A 17,159-nucleotide genomic window follows, 5' to 3' on the forward strand; every position below is an offset into this window, starting at 1 on the left:
TTTCAAATCTCATATCACATCGGAAAGGCATTTATTTTCCAAAAAAAAGGAGGAAATAATAAAAAAGTTGAAAATACATAATCTGGTAGGATTAGGCTAGGTGAATGGTGGGCTTTATTGTCCCAATAAGGTGGCATCCATTTAATAATCTAAATTAAAATGATAATTTACACTCTATACGTTATTACTGCATACTATTTTATAATGTACTATAATACTAAGGTGCATATATATGCCACTATTTGCAATAAGTAGTATAAATATCAGAAAATCCTATTTTAAACCGTGTAGATAGAATCTATATTATGGAAGCATATGGGTAGCATTATTCAATTTGGGATGTAATATGCAAAATGACAATGCAATATGTAAAATGGCAATGCATTTCTGTATTTACATTTACATTTTCCAATACATTTGTGCAACGTTTGGTGCAAAATGAAATGAAAATGAAATTACATAATTTTAATTTGCCATTTCCTACACCAGTTTTAATATGTAAAATGAATATTAATTTTAACGCTTTATAAGTTGCAAAATAAAAATTAAAATGTATTACAGAAACGATTAGATATGTCTAACATGTTCAAGCAAAAACTGTGGCAAAATGATCATTCAAATGCTATTTTTCTTAAATGCATTAACACTCACAGTCAAGACACTTACGATTGCATTTTCATTCAATGACCCGCAATGAATGTAGCAAAATTCAATGTACACATTGAAAATGCATTCTGAGCCGATCTCGTCTCCGCCCCCTCCCTCCCTGTCAATCACTGCGTGAACAAGGCGGGGCTTACATAAGGTCAGAGACTTACATCTCAAGAAGAGGATTCAAGTGAGAGAACATGGACAAAACAGTTGGTCCGTGTATGTTTTGATCATTTTGGTTTATGGCTTCAATATTTCATTCGCACTTGTGGGCGGGGGTGAAACGCTGCTTTCATCTGATTGGTCGAATCGCTCCGCCTTCAGCTCGGTCTTTTTATTCTTTCAGGCAGAATAAGAGTCAGTGCGAGTGAAGCACTGTAATGAAACCACCGCTCACTGTTCATTAGCATAATATTTGAGTCCAGATATAGTAGCTGGGCACATAATTCGTGCTGTCGAGACCTGCAAATTATTCTAGGTTGTAGTAATTGTATGAATATTTTCCCACTGATAAATACAGTGTAAATAGTTGTGTCTCCTTGGATAAAAGTGAAGTGGAAATAAAAATCAATAATAGACTGAACAGTTCCATGTCTGTAACATTTACTCTCATCTTTTAAGTCATAAGGCACTAGTATGTGTGTGTGTGACATTAATAAATAATTGTAAAAATTAATATAGTTAAATTTCGAAATAAAAATAGTAAAATTAGCTCTATGCTGCTCAGTGCTCATGCTGCTCAGTGCTCCTGTAGCCTGCCCCAGAGCGCCCTCTCGCGGCTGTAGACGGTAATGTTTCTCTTGGTCCTGAATAAATGCGACTTATAGTCCAGTGCGATTTATATATGTTTTTTTCCTCGTCATGACGTATTTTTGGACTGATGCAACTTATACCGAAAATACAGTTAACATTATTATTATTATTTATTATGAGAGTAATTGACACAGACTAGAACTTAAATGTTTCACCCAATTCAGCTCAGATCTTCAGACTCGTCTGACTCGTGTTGCTGTATAACTGGCCAGACTATTTCATAAATTTAACTATATTTATTTCCACTTCACTGTTATCCAAGGAGACATAACTATTTGCACTGTATTTATCAGTGGGACAATATTCACACAATAATTTAACGGGGTCTCTTGCAGGTCTCAGCAGCACAAATTATGTGCCCAGCTACATCTGATTCAAATATTATGCTAATGAACAGTGAGCGGTGGTTTCATTACAGTGCTTCACTCGCACTGACTCTTATTCTGCCTGAAAGAATAAAAAGACCGAGCTGAAAGCGGAGCGATTCGACCAATCAGATGAAAGCAGCGTTTCAGCTCCGCCCACAAGTGCGAATGAAATATTGAAGCCATAAACGGAAATGATCAAAACGTACACGGGGTAACCGTCTTCTTGTCCATTTTCTCTCACTTGAGTCTCTGACCTTCTGCAAGCCCCGCCTTGTTCACGCAGTGATTGACAGGGAGGGAGGGGGCGGAGATGTGATCGGCTCGGAATGCATTTTCAATGTGCACATTGAATTTCGCTACATTCATTGCGGGTCACTGAATGAAAATGCAATCGTAAGTGTCTTGCCTGTGAGTGTTAATGCATTTAAGAAAAATAGCATTTGAATGATCATTTTGCCACAGTTTTTGCTTGAACATGTTAGACATATCTAATCATTTCTGTAATACATTTTCATTTTAATTTTGCAACTTATAAAGCGTTAAAATTTGTATTCATTTTACATATTAAAACTGGTGTAGGAAATGGCAAATTAAACTTATGTAATTTAATTTTTATTTTCAATTTTGCACCAAACGTTGCACAAATGTATTGGAAAATGTAAATGTAAATACAGAAATGCATTGCCATTTTACATATTGCATTGTCATTTTGCATATTACATCCCAAATTGAATAATGCTACCCATATGCTTCCATACTATATCACTATCTGCACTTAGTGTAAATAGCATATTGTTAAAAATAAAGTGTAGTGTACTGTTAGTTTAAATAGCATCCATCACTATCTGCACTTAGTGTAAATAGCATATTGTTAAAAATAAAGTGTAGTGTACTGTTAGTTTAAATAGCATCCATCACTATTTGCACTTAGTGTAAATAGTATCTATCACTAAGAAAATATGCAATTTTCACTTAGTGCTATTTATTTATTGCTATTATTTGCACTTAGTGTAAATAGCCTCTATCGATATTTACACTTAGTGCAAATAATCACTGCCTATTTTTGCCCCTTTATTGGCCTTGAACGATTACATAAACACTTACATGCTTTGTTAGTGTCCTCATAAACACATGGATTTAGGCCTACGAGAGAGTAATAGATGAAAAAGAAAACACATAACAGTATATTAAATACGGACTTTAGTCTTTAATGGGAAGCTGAGATTAATATGAAAATCTCTCACTACTCTGACTAAATCACTTTTAAAATTTTGATAAGAAGAAGAACTAACTTAACACAGTGAAGACTAGTCAGTTTATACAACGTATGTAGCTTTTCTTATTTATTGTAAATTGTATTTGTCCTATTCCTTGCAGTTAGTTTCTTATCCTTATTTCATCACTGTTTATTTATCTTTCAGTGAGCCCTGTTTTTTATGTCTCTGTTTAGGCTAGTATAAAGTTTAATACTGACATTGGTGACAATGATTATTTAAATTCTATGATATCAAAGATTTTAATATCTTAAAACACTTTTTAAAAGAAAAAAAATATTTTGATATATATTGTTTTTGTGATATAAGATTTCAGTCATATCGCTTGATGTTACATGACAGAACAGCAGCAGGTGGCAGGATAGTCATCAGCGTTCACTTTAAACTCATTTCCAAACACATAGTAAAAATTAGGCTTTCCTTTCCACATGTAGTTCACTTTGGTTATGGGAATGAGCTCGATCGTCTGCCTCTGAAACAGATCACATTACAGAAAGATTCAGCGTGATGGTTGTCTCTAGTTACAGACTGTAAATGATATAGCACAGTTTGTTATTTGCATTGTTTTATTATATACAAACATACAAATTATAATTGAAAACTATGAATGGTAATAATCAAGTGATAAAAATGAAAATATAAAAAGGTCTGGAAGCACATAAACATATGAAGACAGTGGTACCTGTTGTAAAATGCGGGATGTTTGGGCATATTTCCCCTGATGTTCTCTTATTAAACGCTCAGAAGCTTGTGCAACAGAAACATCTGGAAAGCCCTCACTGGATAGACCTACAGTAAACAGAACCATCTGATGAACTTACACATTTCAACAAACCTCTCACTATATGTATGGTATGTTCGTACCATATACTGGGAGTCTTTAAAGAGCTCCTTCCCAGAAACTTCCTCCAGTTTATCCACTCTCAGACCACTTGAATCTTGCGCTACGAAATCATCCTTCTCTATGCTCCTGAAATAGGTTTCAAAAATAGCTTTTAGAATGAGAAATTTTTAAGTCTTCTGATTCACGAGTTCACGCTTACATATAATTAGCTTAGGTATGGTATGTGTATTTGGCGTGCTGTCTGGGGAAGGGCTCCGAGCTCAGGAATGGCCCGAATCTAGAGTACCCCCCCCTTCCCCGTCTAATTATAAAGTGAACTCGAAGTGAAGAGATGGGGTGGAGGAGGGATGCTGATTAACTGTCAATGGATAGAGCAAGTCAGCGATATTTATACTGTGGGATTGATTACTAGATTGTGGTCCACCTGTGTTGATAAGGCCAAGTATCTGACGCGCTCCTCCCGAACCTTGTTAATGAAAACATCATTTATTATGTAATAATGACTTGATTTCTTTTTATTTCAAAGACGGGATGGGACGGGCGAGCTCGCTGCCGGCCGGCCGCCTGTGATGTGGAGGGGCGGCTGCCATCCATGAGGGAGCGGAGGAGTCGGCACCGTTCGCCAGGGGGCCGGAGCCTGCTGCCATCCGCCAAGAATGGGGAGGAGCAGGGAACGGGGGACTCCTGCCGGCTGCCCAAAACCGAGCAGCAGTGCGTCTGGCAACCGGATTTTTATTTTTTTTGCTCCATGTCTAGTCTGTCCTACCCCCAGGTTCCCGCAGGTCACCGTGAGCTGTCCCCCTGGAGGGAGGGAGGGGGGGGGGGGGGGGTAGAGTGCAGTCTCGTGGGTACCCCCCGGCCTGCGTGGGGCGATGGGTGTATGTGACGAGTGGGGCGGGGCCGAGAGCCGTGGGAACAGGAGCAAGGCCGGTGGAGTGATTGGAAATGAGTGACATCTGCTCGACCCACCGGTCTCGAGTCCCACGGAGGAGATTGAAGGATATAAAACTGGAGCGACGACAGTGAAGGACGAGAGAGGACCAGGCCACAAGAGCACGTCAGTCGTCCGTGAGGGGCTGACGCGCTGTTTTGTCTTTTTTTTTTCATTAAAATGTCATTTGATTGTCCGCCGGTTCCCGCCTCCTTCTTCCCGATGATTATGAAGTTTGTACACCGTTACACAAACCTCACTTCATAAACAGTGACTGAGTTAATATAGCAATAGCCAGGATGCCTGCCTTATCAATCATGAATGTTATATCATACAGATCGTACCATTTAACATTGAGGTTAATGAATACAAGCAGCTTTCCCTTTCCACGGCAGGTGTCACACTGGCAGGAGCCTCTGCTGCTACATGAAGTACAGCTGAAAGACACCAAACAAGTCAAAACTCAGAAATACCAAGCCCCCTGCAGGATTTAATCTGAATTCAACCCACAGTAGCCACAAAAGTTATAGAAATACAATATAATTTTATTTAAAAATATATATATATGTAAAATGTATATGAATTAAATAAAGTCATTTAAGACGTAAAAAATTTTTTTTTTGTTTTTGTGAGAAACTTGTTTAATAAAAATTTCTTATTATATACAGCTATAAAGGACTTACTTTTCACGTCCGCGCCCATTGCAGTGCGTGCAGCTGTCATTAGAATGACGGAAACCAGAACCATTACACAGCCGACAGACTTTCTGCACATGGAAAACAATAGAGGACAAACAGGTCATATATATTAGGCTGTTTGTCATATGATGAAAAATTAAAAAACATTCTGTGGCTTGTGTGCACAATTCCAGTACAATTCAACTTGAATTGCTCTCCAGTCACCACACAAAGAGATACTTTTACTCAGTACAGGTGCTTTATTTTTATTTGATAACAATGAAATGCCCGGCACGCAGCTGGTTCAGTCTGTGCTAGTCAAAATTTACTTACATTTCCAGCTCCAGCACAGGTGGTACAGGGGTTTCTTCCCATTCCCAGACACAAGTGACAGTTCTAGGTGCAAACAGAATATAATGCCCTAAAATATGATCTGACTAATTGAACATAACTATTTCTGGCAAGTTCACCTGTGGCAGGAAGCCAAAAAGCATTTGTACTTTAGAAAGTAAAACACTTTTTCAGCAGTCTTGGATCCAGATTTATTTCTTTGTCCCCATTCATTATTCCCTTGGGGATTTTTAAAAGTCATTGTTAAACAGTTGTAAGTCATGAAAGCAAACCACATAGCTATCGGCACATCTGTCTTTAAAGTTTTTTATTTTATCATTTTAAATTCACTATCGTAATGTGAAAATTAATATGACTTTGATTCCGGAACTCGACTGTTTTGCTCCACAAACAAAATAATTAAAATGAATGTTCTGGTGATCTTAAATATTAAATAAAATGCTGTCACACCTTTTAGATAGGGTGACCATATGTGCCGTTCATACGGGACACGTCCCAGCCAGGATTTTAATATTGCCTAAAATATCCAGGTTTTGGCTATTTGCACTGTGCAGGTGCAAATCGCTTTCACGTGTTTGTTCATTTTTTTGACTTGAAGCATTGCGCCACACTTTGTTGTTTTTTGGGATTTGTGCGCAGCGATGCTTCAAGTCAATTGAACAAACAAACACGTGCGCATATTTGCTTCGCTTTGATTGTTCCCTCTAGATCTCACCTTCTCACACGCAGCCCCACAATTGGTCGATTATGTACAATACCTGCATGTTATTGGTCAAGCTGCTCCTGATGTTTTAGGCATTATTCAAATCCTGGCTGGGACGTGTCCCATATGAACTGCGCATATGGTCACCCTACTTTTAGAATGTGTTGAACAGTAGCCACTTTTCCACCATCAGGACAAACCATTCGAATGCTTATCCATTCCATTCCATGCCAATGCAATCAGATTCATCCCAGCTGGTATGGATTTGGTTTAATGGTCCACTGTGGGGCTGATAACAGCGCTCCAATACAATTTCATCAGTTGTTGTTTTGGTAACACAAGTGTTAACATACCATACGAGATGTAAATAGCGACCATGTTATGGAGGATGATCAGATATTTATATTTACTTTAGTCAAATAATGCACTTGGTCAACTACAGAGAGAGAGAGAAAGAGGTTTTCCCATGTCTGGCTGCCAAGGGGATGGAGGAGCTTGACAGGGTAAACAGTACGGACAATATGGAGTAGTTTTTAGCAAGCTGACACTAACCGGGGCCTCTCAGTGCCACTACCAAAAACATGGACGTAGTGTCCGTGACGTCACCCATAGGTTTTTTTGAAACCAAAAGTGGGCAGAGCGGGCCGTCGCCATCTTGGCAGCGCGTCACTGTGCGTCACTCTGGGGTAATCAAAAAAAGGCAAAAAGGCGAGAGCTGGTTGCTGAAATGTGACAGCCGTGACAGCAGCGGCAATCCACCTGTCCCTCAAGTGGCCACGCCCTTAATTATGCAGAACTTTAAGGATAAAAATAATTTAAACAGATGGCTTGTAAAAAATTCACCCCTCTCACAGTTGTCATAAAGAGTAAAATTTGATTTATAGACAAAAATAATTTTTTGCACCAGGCTGTAAAAGTTTTTTTCTGCTGTAAAGTTGAGCATTTTAACATTGGGAGTCTATGAAATTTACTCACTTTTGCAGCCAGCCTCAAGAGGCCAGTCGATTACAGTTTTAGTCACTTCCATATTGGCTTCACGAGAGAGGACGGGAGCTTGCCGCTCGGCCACTATCCATTTGAGGTGAGAACACAGAAGGATACCTGTTCCACACGAAGGCTATAGAATCTAGCGAAATTGTGCTGGGGGTTGCCAAGCCTGCAGCTCTACAAATACCTGTCAGCGAGGCACCACAAGCCAGTGCCCAGTAGGATGCAACACTCTTAAAAGAGTGAGCTTGCAACCCGAACAGTTTGCAATGATCGCATCCACACTCCAATGGACCATCCTCTGCTTAAAGACGCCTCTCCCCTTCTGCTGGCTGAAACAGACAAAGAGCTAGTCAGTGGTCATAAAGCTTTGTGTTTGGTCAACGTAGCATCTTAATTTCCGGACAAAACAGATCAAAGCTAGGACTGGGTCTGTTTCCTCCAGGGGCTGCTCTTGCAGGCTTACCACCTGATCCCTGAAGGGAGTAGTGGGAACCTTGGGCACATAGCCGAGCCGGGGCCTCAGGATTACCTGGGAGTCAGCCGGCCCAAACTCTAGGCACAAATCATCTAAAAAAATGCGTGCAGGTTCTCTATACTCTTGAAGGAGGCCAGTGAAAGTTGGAGCAGAGTATTCAACGAAAGAAACTTTAGCTCGACTGAAAGCGTCAATTGGGCCCTGCTGTAGTGTTTTAAGCACTAGAGACAGGTCCCAAGAGGGTATGTAGAGGGACTGTGGATAATTTTACCTTCTGGTCCCCCTAAAGAACCTAATGACCAGGTCATGCTTACCTACCGACTTCCCTTCCACTGGGTCCAGGTTCATGATCATAGTGACATAAACTTTAAGGGTGGAGGGAGATAGCCTTTGCTCCAGACCTTGCTGCAAAAAGGAAATCACGACCCTGATCAGGCATTGCCTGGGATCTTCTCTACGAGAAGAACACCACTCAATGAACAGGTTCCACTTCAAGGCGTAAAAACGTAAAGACGGAGGGTCTTGTAGACAATGCTCTCATCAGAGTGATGATGTCCACTACCTCTTGGGGGTAGGTCACCTAGAACCTCCGCGTCCCATCCAGGTCTGAGTGGGCCAATACGGCACCACAAGCAAGACCTGCTCCTCATCCTCCCTAACCTTGCACTGTGTCTTTGCGAGAAGTCTCACTGTGGGAAGCACATACTCATGCAGGCCACATGGCAGGCTGTGTGCCAGCTAGAACAACTGGCAATGAGAGGTCTCTGGAGAGGCAAATAGGTCTGAGCAGCTCAGAAACCAAAATTGATTCTTCAAATCAGCTGGACTCTCCGGGGATAGTGACGCTACTCACGCTACTCATGGTGATACTAGCGTAGCTTGAGACAGCTCAACGGCCATACGGTTGAGCAGGCCTGGAATGTGAAAGGCATGAAGTGACCTCAGAACCTTCTGACTCCAGAGGAGGAGGTGGCGGGCAAGTTCTGACCTGCTATGGGATTGCAGAACTGCCTGTGTAGACAGGCTGGGTAGCGCTAGCCAGGCACCCAGAAACCATGGCTGGGCTGATTGGGTCCATAGATATAGAGAAACTGCTTTCACATTGATATTTTCAAGATTCTCCATCCGGCTCCATTCAGTGGAGCGAGAGGTGCTTTACCATCCTCCAAAGAGCAGCTTCCTCCCTCTCACTTTCTGGAGAAGCGGGGACCGCCCTCGGTGACAAACAGGCTGGGGCGCTGCGGCCTGCAGATTGGTCTCAGTCTGCTTCTGTGCAGCCGAGAGCTGCTGTGCCAGGTTCTTAACTGCATCGCTGAAGAGGCTGTTCTGTGAAACAGGGGCATTAAGAAACCAACTTTGTCAGTGTCCCTCATATAGAACAGCCACTTTTGGCACTCCTGGACCACCATAGTTGACATTGCACAGCCTAGAGACCGCGCAGTGACCTTTGTTGCTCGTAGCACGAGGTCAGTAGTGGTACTGAGTTCTCTGAGAACTTCTGGGTTGTGACCACACCTGTGCAGGTCCTTCAGTGCCTTGGCCTGGTACATCTGCAGTAACGCTGTAATGTGTAAGGCGGATGCAGTTATTCCACAGGCTATATAAGCATCACCGAACATGCCAGAGGAGTACCTAAATGGCTTGTCCTGCTGGGTGGAGGAGGTATTAGGATACAACTGCATAGAATACGACTTCTCTACCAGAGGACCCCCATGTACCCCTATCTGCACCACCGTCAAGGGTGGTGAGGGAGGAGTAGCCCACCAGCCAGTTTTTTGGCAGTAAAAGGTGCTGTCCACACCCTGGTGAGCTTGACATCCACTTCCAGAAAGAAAGGCACAAGGGCGGGGCACTGAGAACCACATTCAGAAATGCACAGGTGAAACGGCAGCCTGAAGTGCACAACATGCTCAACTCTGAACAACCGCCACTGAAACGTCGTACCGCCAACACCAGAAGCTTCCAATAGGGCGTTGAACTCATAGTCACTTGAAACACTGGATGGAGAAGAACGATGTTATCACTCAGCTCTGAACCGAAAAGCTGGTATGCATTGCACCTGCTGCCTTTTTATGCTCATGCTGAGATCATCCGCAGCCTGATGCAATAATTCCATAATTCGTTTAGTTTACAATCAAAGTAGATTGGTCTCTCAAAGTGAGATCGCAATTCATCGGTCACCAACTGAAAGGGAACTAGTGGGCAGACAATAATCAAGTGACTAATTCTGAGAGGAGACATCACTACAGACATCCTACCAGCCAATTGTGCTCAGAATTGCAGGCTGAGAACTGTTTACAATTGTGCCATGCCATACCAAGCATAAGTGGAAATTTTTTACCATTCTTAGAACTGTTCAGTCAGACAGTGGAAAAGTGGCTAAAGTGTGTCGAATGTTAGTTCGTTTTTGTGGATCATGTGGTTAAAGGTCAAACCTTGACTGAGGAAGTATAGGGCACTTTAATGCTCTGCTTGTGCTCTTGAAAGAAGGCCGGAGATTGAGCTGTAATCTGCCACGGACCTGGAGCAGGCTGAACACCAGCATCCACAGGCTGACCTGAAATGTTATGCTTTTATTGATTAGGAGCCACATTAAATGCAGGAAAATTAGGGATGTACAATAGTTTTTTTGGGTGGGGGCAATACCTATACCGATTTGAGCAAACACTTATTGTCTGATTCCAATAGAAATATTTGTCACTTCCTTTCTTATTAGAAATTTGGCATCAAAATAGATAGAATTTTAATCATGTTTTAAATCAGCAAAGTTTAAAAACACCTGCATTAAATTATACTAGCAGTTTTATTGCTGCATCATCACATAATTTCTAATGAATATGGATTGGATCCATTTAACATTCAGCAAGCCTACATAAATACAACAGAACCAAGATACATATTAAATAAAAAGTACTTTTTAGGTAGTTTAACAGTTTTCAGGTACAGAAATGTATGAACTTTATTATGATTAATCTTCTAATTAGTTTTTTTTTAAGTTCAAATATGTATGAAATATCCTTTTACTAAGGCAGGATTCTTATTTTTAAAGTGAAAAGTGAAAGTGACACAGCCAAGTATTGTGACCCATACTTGGAAATTATGTTCTGCATTTAACCCATCCAAAGTGCACACACACCGTGAACACACACACACACATACACACACATCGTGAACACATGCCCAGAACAATCAGCAGCCATTTATGGTGCGGCGTCCAGGGAGCAGTTGGGGTTTCCGTGCCTTGCTCAAGGGCACCCTTAGGCCCAATCCCAATTATACCCCTACCCCTCTGTTTTGCGCATTCACATGAAGGGGTAGGGGTGTCTCGATTCTCTTTTGGTTTGAGGGGTAGGGGTTAGGGGAAGGACCACATAGCCCTTCAAAGAAAGATTTTTCAAACTTCAAACGAAGGGGTATGAATTATATTGGCAACATGGCTGCTACAGCGAACAAAAAGACACATAAATGTAATCTTTTTTTGCATAAATAAAGATTTTAATGAAAGGTAATCATTTTTTATGTTAAATTCAATTGTGAGTTCATATTACTCAAAGAAATGTTAGGAAAAAAATTGCTAATATTTGCTAACGTCATATCATTACAGACTGCATGATAATGCCACAGCATATGTCTGATCAGGGCGATAACTCCCATAGACATTGATGGGGGCTAATCCCCCCCAATAATTAGAAATCGCAAAAAAAAGAAAGTAAAATATTGCCTATTCTAGAGAGAAAGAGGGCGAGAGAGAGAGAAAGAGAAATGGAAGTTGCGTGTATTTGAGTCTGTGCGTTAATTTTTTTAGAGTGAGTTTACTTTAAAACAGCGATTGTATCCTCTCGTCGCTGGAAAATATAATGTAGCGATTCAGTATTTAAACTGTATTTAATAAAAGTTGTGGGGCAGCACTGACAAGTTTATTTTCTCCTGGATGTGTGAGCTGTGCGATTTCTGATATGTCTGTGTGTCAGTAAGCAGCTCATTAATACAGAACAATAATTAAAGGATCTAATGCACACCAGCACACCAGTATATGTGTGTATTGTAAGAGCTAGACAACGAATGATGACGTGTGATGGCATAGTAGTGGTGTACCAATTCTTAAGGGAATATTTTCTCCCCTATCCCTTGACACTCTGTTTCAAGGCAAAGGGGTAGGCGGAGGGGAAGGGGAAGGGGATAAAATAGAATTGGGATTGGGCCTTAGTCATGGTATTGAGGGTGAAGTGAGCACTGTATATTCACCCCCACCACCTACACTACCTGCCATCCCGAGACTCGAACTTTGCAACCACGACTTCCCCCTTTTGACAGGTTTTCCAGTCTACAGAGCTATATGGATATGGAAAGCATGCAGTTCTTCTGACTTAAAGTTTGTCATTTATTAAGCACACCCAGAAAATGAATGAAATATATATATATTAGCTGTATGTTGATTATAATACAAGAGAAAAAGAGAGTTTAATGTGCACTTCTTGTGCTGTGTTTATTTAGTTCTTACAGTGATTTTCTTTTAAAATCTAAAATGTGATTTAACCTAACCCTAAAACAACAACAACAACAATAATTTAGGGTGTACTCACACTAGGCACGGGCACGGGCACGATTCGGAGCACTCACACTAGTCAAACGAACCGCGCTTTGGTGGTCAAACGCACTCGGGCACGGTTCAAACTGGCAGTGTGAGTACACCCAAAGTTACCACTGAAATATGTCTTGCAATATCCATGTGTGCAAAGGTTCTGCTTTACCCCTCTTGTTCAGTATTCTCTGGGTATACATCAGTGCATCCCTAAGGATAATTTTCCTTCCTGGCATTTGCATCATGCAAGATTTGAATATAGTGCAGGAATACAAGATTAGATTTGTATCCATTGTAAATGAAAGCAAGAGACAGCATGAAGTGTAAGCATGGCCTATTTGACTTCTGGGTACCTGTGTAAGGCTCCTGACTCCATTCAGTAGATCTGGACTCCATGAACGTCTCCAAACGATACTGAGAACAGAAGCAACATTTAGTTCTATCAACCACATATCACTTCAAGTTTTAACATACATCACCATTTGATGCTTCTGGACACATCATCAGTGATGTTTCTTGGCGTCATCGGGTTTCGGATCTTTCATAATCAGACACCCTTGCCCAGGTGACCCAGTCAGGATTGATTAAGTCCCAACTTGTGTCCAGGTACCACTACCCCACCCAAGGCTCTCCTCTCCTGAGCCAGAGACAACTTGCTTGAGTTGGTATCTGAATTTGATCAGGGTTTGAACTAAACTCTGCAGGGCAGTGGTCCTCTAGGACTGGATTTGAGGAACCCTGTGCAATGCTCTTCAGAACTTTGTCATGACACTTACGATAGCGCCCCTCACTCAGGGTTCTTAGACAGCTGCTAAGGATGTGATCCTGGCTTCCTTCTTTAGGCACAGAGGGCAAGTTGGTCACTCTATCTTCTCCCAGCAGAAAAGATTGGACAGGCTTGGTAGTACATCATAGACAGCCTGGATTAAGAATTTTATTCAGTAGGGCTTAGATTTCAAGAGCTTGGACTAAGTAACTTTGAGTTCTACTACTTGTTCCCAACTTGTCCAGGCTCCCTTCTGCTGCATCCTAACAATCCTGCTGTCTCGCACTTCCTCAAGCAATGCTCTGACCTCATCCTGGAGCTGCGACCTATTATCCATCCTCCTTGCCTTGCCATAGCATGATGCCGTGTTGCTGCTCAGGTCTGCGCTTCCTTGAACCACTGTGCCCACCAATGCCCTTTGTTCAGATGTGACTCCGCAACATCCACAGCCTCAGATAACTTCCATTTCAGCCCTGTCCTGACCTCAATCCCTGCCTGAGAGACTGTTGGGTCTGAAGACTCCAAGTATTGCAGCAAGTACCAAGTGCGGATCACCATGGATTCTTTAAGGCTGGTGATGGGGAGTTTCAGCTTGTTGTTTTGCCCATATAAAGTGATACTGCTTAGGCTTCAGGGTGGTCCAAGCCATTTCTGTAAGAACCTGCTCATCCTCCTCCAGGATTTAAAATTATATGTCTTATACATTATATGCAAAAAAAAAAAAAAAAAAAAAAACACATACCAAAGAAGAAAACGATGGCCATTGTCATGATCATTAGCTTGAGTTCCCATGGACTTTAGTAGAGGGCACTCCACTCAGGAACATTCCACCCATCAACCACCAGATGTCACCATATCATCACTTGGACACTAGCATTTCTCATACTGTTGCACCACACCCAAACTATATCTCCCATGAGTCACTGCTTCATAATCACCTTGCCACACCTGCACCTCATTCTTCAGCCAATTTCCTTGCAACACCTGCACCTCATTTACACACATATATAAGCAGCACACTCACTCCACCACATTGCAAGGTCTTGTTTAGCTTGTCTGACATTTCCGAGCGGTTTTCCTTGTGTTTGTTCCTGCCATACCTGACCTTTGGATTGTTTTATCGACTCTGCTGCCTGCCCTGACATTCTGCTCGTTTCTGTTATTGATCCTGGTCATACCTGACACCGTTACTGATTATTGCCTGTCTGACCATTCTTAATAAAAGTTCTGCATATGGATCCGAACGTCTCTGGCTCATTGTTACAGTGATAATGAAGATGATTTATTGTAGGTCTCACCCTGTAGGTATTAAAGGACTCCATATTGGTTATTACTCCCTCTCTGACGGGGGCAGAACTATAGCAGCACTTGCTGGAGACGTATGTTGCGAAAGCTACACGTGCCCTGTCCTCTGAGATGGAGGGTATACTGACAGCAAAGAGAAAATATCAATATGTTAGTGACTTTTGCACATGTCTAACATGGTATGTTGTGACATTTTTAGTACCTCCATGACCCTTTTTATGTGTTTTACTAAACTGACACACCGCATTCAGGTCATAGTGCAGAATAAGGTGAATCAGCAGAATTATATTAAAAAACTGTTATTGAAATGAAGAATGCCCATCTTTGTATAAACATTGCAATAATCATAGGTGAGTGTTTATGAGTCAATGTGTGCATTAAGTGATAAAAAGCTCTTACTGCCAGACTGGTGGGCTGGGGGTCTGTGCAGGCGCTGGCATCGGTACAGATGGCATGGGAGGTGGAAGATACCCACCTTAGAAAACAGAAACAAAACTAAGCTTATTCATGTATTTCTGTGCTTGAAACACTATAAGGTCTACTGTTGCATTCAAGTCCTTTTGGAAAATTCGTATTTACGACGTAAGGTGTGTTTAAATCATTTTCTCAGACGAAGATGGCAATGTACCTATTCTACACAAAATTCAACAAGGTTTTCTCTGCATCTAAAAAATGATGAAAAGAGAATGTGCATCTGTGTTTTTGCTTATATATGTTTTTATAAAAATTTCTGAAGGTGCTTTAAATTAAATTTTTATATATTATATGGTAACTGCACAATACTATGGTATTTTGTACATGCAACTTGCACTAACATGCCCTCTATTCTGAAACTTGGGGCTTAAAGTTTTTCACTTGTAATTACTATTTTGTAGTGACATTTATGTGATTTCAACTTGTAAACATGCTGAAGTGTTTTGTTAGATGCACTTGCATGCTTCTTACCGCCTTCGCCAGCCACTGTTCCTTCATATCCAGGGACTGTATCGAACATGTTTGCAGGGGGTGCAGCAGGTCCGTGCATGCTTGTTGCTGAATGGGATTTAAGTGAACTGGTCAGTTTTTCACTGGATGTGCACCAAAGACATATAGTAACCATTCTGTTTCAAATATCACAAAAAATGCACTATACGTTCTAACATTTATTTATTTATTGCAAAGCTTCTGAAATACTTATTGTGATTTATGTGAACTGTGTTGAAATACCTTTGTGAAAAATCCATACATTCTATAAATCCCACAGGCCAAGACCTGTGGGAACTGAGTGAGTCTGGTGGAGTAAGTGACAATACACGATAGTGATGCGCGGGTCAGATTTTTTTCGCAAATAAAGTAAAATTTCTTGACCCGCCCCGACCCCCCCCGTGCATTGTGGAAATCACGGAAGCTATGTTGCTACTTAGACCTTATCAATATAGGCTATAGGTAAAGGTTTGTTCGTGAACAAATCATTTAGGTGAACGAATCATTCTCGTTTACGTAATCCACTGACCATAGACAGTAAAAGACTCATTTCTCGTTCACTGAAGTTCCTCCCTCCACAGCAGTGTGCGAGCGCGGCACTATTAGCAGCGCATGCGCAGCTCGTGAACAGCTCTGTGAACTGTTTCATCCTGTCAAAAAGTGTTACTCAAGTTCGTGAATGAAATGAATGAGAGTATACAGGGTCAGTCGGTCAAGCATGTAAATCTCGATCAGCTCTCAGCAGATACAAAGCGTAGTTATTGGTGCACATACGCTTGTTTTCATATTTGCAATACAGAACATAACTCCACGTTTAATCGTGATAAAACCTCGTGCTTTGTTAATCTGAACAATTTATTTAGACTCAGGGATGGACTGGGAATAAAAAACGGCCCTGGACTTTGACAACGTTAATATTCAAGTTGATAATAAAAATGATGCATTAGGACTTGCGTTTACTGACCTAATAAACTCTTTTGGATTCAAGCAAAGGTAACACTTTAGAATACTGTTTCTTACTTACTACATAACTAATAAGGAATTACTGAAGAAATAACAGGTGATTATTCATTAACACTTAACTTGGTTGCACTTTAATTTACAGTACGTGTACTAACATGTACTTATGGTGTACTTACAGTGTATTTATCTAAGAAAGTTCTGGTAATACAAGGTAACTACATGGGGTAGGGTTAGGTTTAGGGGTAGGTTCAGGGTTAGTACCTTGTAATTACATAGTTATTGTAATTACTATAATAAGTACATAGTATGTACATGAGGAACAGGACTGTACTCACTACTGTTAACTAATAAGAAAGATGTGTTAACTAATCAGTATGTAATATAATTTTATGATTGTGTTAAGTAACAGTTAGCTAATCAGTAACTAATAAATTCTGTGATACCTACTGGAGAACTACTATGAATTATCTACTAGTTAAGGTTCAAGAAAAAGAAAAAATGAG

At 41.0% G+C, this 17,159-nt stretch overlaps 1 pseudogene; it reads right to left on the reverse strand.

Annotated features, from left to right (window-relative positions):
- The window catches only part of LOC113080113 (protein SSUH2 homolog), a 41,256-nt pseudogene that overhangs the window by 20,229 nt on the left and 3,868 nt on the right, over positions 1-17,159 (reverse strand).

Source organism: Carassius auratus, unplaced genomic scaffold, assembly GCF_003368295.1.
Source record: "Carassius auratus strain Wakin unplaced genomic scaffold, ASM336829v1 scaf_tig00030267, whole genome shotgun sequence".
Classification (NCBI taxonomy): domain Eukaryota; kingdom Metazoa; phylum Chordata; class Actinopteri; order Cypriniformes; family Cyprinidae; genus Carassius; species Carassius auratus.